Raw genomic sequence first — 3080 nt, 5'->3', positions numbered from 1 at the left:
TAGGACTTAATAAAACCTGACTTTTCAACCAGAGATTGGACACAAGAACATACTAATATTCTTTGTTTACTCCAGGAAGACATGATCGCTTCCAAACACTTCCAAATACGCGTAAATGTACGCCACTTAGTGATCCGAATAATTGCGGGTCAATGCGGGTACACATATTTGACCTTTAATGAAGGAGAAACCGTACCAATCACTTACAAATCACACCTGTACACAAATGCAGAAATGCGTCTCACTTTAACCCCTTCGACGCTGATGACGAGCTGGGCTCGTCATGGCGTAGCCCGCTCGCACGCTGATGACGAGCCCAGCTCGTCACGTAACATGCGATTTACGAAAACTCAGCGCAGGAGCGGAATTCCGCTAGCGCGCATGGAGTTAACAGAAAAAATCCTGACAGGAGTTCAGACTGCTATAGCAAGAGAAAGAGCACTGGCTCAGGGGAAATGCATTATTGTTGTAACTCCAGTACCAGCTTTAGAAGCTGTTGCAAAGGCCAGCATCCCAAATGCGAAAGCATTACATCCAAGATGGATACAATGGGCTAATTCTCTTACTGCAACAGACGTTGACTACAGATTTGATCCAAGTTTAAAAACACAGGCATCCCTGCAATATGAACAAGAGTATCCTCTACCAAACGAAATCTGACGGATCTGCGCAACCGGCTATAGGAAGTAAACAGGAATATTTTTCGGCTTGTGCTATTGTTAAAGGTCGCACGTGTGATAGCAAGTTCCATCCTGGTTGCACAAAAACCCAATCTCTAGGCGACTGCACGGCTCAGTTGGCAGAATTAAAAGCACTTATACTGGCACTTATAAATACGGATAGAGAATTCCCCACACTAATTGTGTGTGATTCTTTTTACTGTGTCCAGTCGTACAATGAAAACTTACAGCATTGGGAACAAAATGGGTTTAAAGACGCAAAAGGTGGCACAATTAAACACAAAATGTTATGGGAACAGGTAGCGGAATTGAAATCCAAGCTACCGAGGATCCACGTGATCCATACACTGAGTCATAAATGTGATGGTGTTCACGTTGAAGGGAATTCATTGGCTGAGGAAGCCGCAAAGTAGTCTGTTTGCTCGGCTTCCATATCTGCGCTGACTCTTTCAAAAACGAGAATAGACGGAGATATAATGGTAGCTGTCATCGCATCACGCAAAGCCAGCTCAGCAGTACCTAAAAAATTGCCACTCAAATACACCTACAAGTTAGATGCACAAAATATTCCATATGCTTAGATTCCTGGAGTGGGGGATACAGTAATACCAAATATTTATCGTAGGCAAGGTTTAATACTAGCTGCACACAAGGGTTTGGGCTCTGCGCACACAGGTGTTACAGCGACTATTTCTTTACTGAAACAGCGCTATTGGTGGCCAAGGTTAACTAAGCAAACTAAAGGCTATGTCTTGAAATGCGACATCTTCCAGCTGATGAAAGGCTCAACTGTTGCACGCTCGGCACAGACGCCATTACTGAAGTCCGACAAACCACTTGCATGTGTATACTTGTACTTGGACCACTGCAGCCCCTTACAAACAGACTGGGCTTACAGATATATCATGGTGGCAGTAGATTCATGCTTGAGATTCCTATGGGTAGGGCCTCAGCGTTCTGCTGACACTCGAACTGTTATAAATGATTTGTGAGTCTTTATCGGTACATACACAGTAAGCATGTTACACTCTGACCGCGGCCCTGCATTTAGCTCTCCGGCTTACAAAGAGGCCATGGAAGGAATGGGCATAGGATTGCGGTTCTCATCTCCGTACCATCCCGAGGGAAATTTGGTTGTGGAAAGAAAAAAACGGGGCTTATAGCAATCTTTAACAGCTAGGGTATTAGGCAAGCACGGTAGTTGGGTCACACAACTTTATGGGGTACAGGGGGCATTAAACAACCAGCCAAAAAGCTCTCTAGGGGGTGTCACTCCATATGAGGGCCTCTTTGGGAAACAAATGTGGGTACCTGATCTTGACTGTGAAGGCGCAGTGGCGGATGAAAAACCATTTGATATCCATGATTGTTTGGCTGTTTTACAGGATATAAATGAATCCAGGACAAAACAAAGCAATGTCCATCTAAAGCAGACTGCCACTGAGGAAGTCAAGGTAGTCACGGCAAGTCTGTCTGGATCCCAAAATGCGGGGATCTGGTAAGAGAGAAAATTGCGGAGAAAAAGGAATTTGGACCTTCTTACAGAAAACTTGTACCAGTCCTTGCAGTATACAGAACAAGAACTGTGCTGCTGCCGCCTCTTGCCGGAAAAAAGATTTGTCTCAATCAACTTGATCAAACCACACTATGTGGCCGAAACTAAACAGTAGGCCTAGTGGACACCGCCGTTGCGGACGCCCTCCTCTAGCTTCAATCGAAGAACTTCAAACAGAAAGACTCATCACGTTTGAAGAGCCATCTGTATCAAATGAAGGACTAAGCAACAATGCTATGGAATTTGTTCCACTTGAACCAGACATTCAAATTCAAAATGAAAATCATAATAATTCACAAGTTGCAATTAGACCGAATACAGACATCTACATCGGCATGCCTCATCGAGAGGAAAACAACATTTCAACCAATCCCGATGCAATTCCAACAATTGATCGAACAGCTTCAGGCTATTTCATTAACTTTGATATGTTTTCCCTCGATCTAAGGGAGCCAGAACGACGCCAGCCAAAACACCATTCAAGCACGAATTAAAGAACTTTCTTCTCTTTCTTCAAAAGACATACCTGGTATCACCTTGGATTGAACTCTGGGTAATTTCTGGGATATTGTTTTTTATTTTCTGGCTATGCTCAGTATTGACTTTTAGTATGCGTATCAATGGACACTTTCTTCAACAAGATTCAACAGCCCAAAAGGTCAACATCCTACTCAAGCCACATCCATCATCACATTGTGAACAATGCGACTTGTCATCAGTGAACATTACAGCTGTTCCTATACCCGATGGTATAGTATGGAACAAGATCGATTTCAACATATTCGGATCGACCGAACTTTTAAAAATTAATCATGTATCTAAAATCTCATTAAGGGATTTTTTTA

Source organism: Lissotriton vulgaris, chromosome 5 (assembly GCF_964263255.1).
Source record: "Lissotriton vulgaris chromosome 5, aLisVul1.2, whole genome shotgun sequence".
NCBI lineage: Eukaryota > Metazoa > Chordata > Amphibia > Caudata > Salamandridae > Lissotriton > Lissotriton vulgaris.
This window is presented reverse-complemented; position numbering follows the sequence as displayed.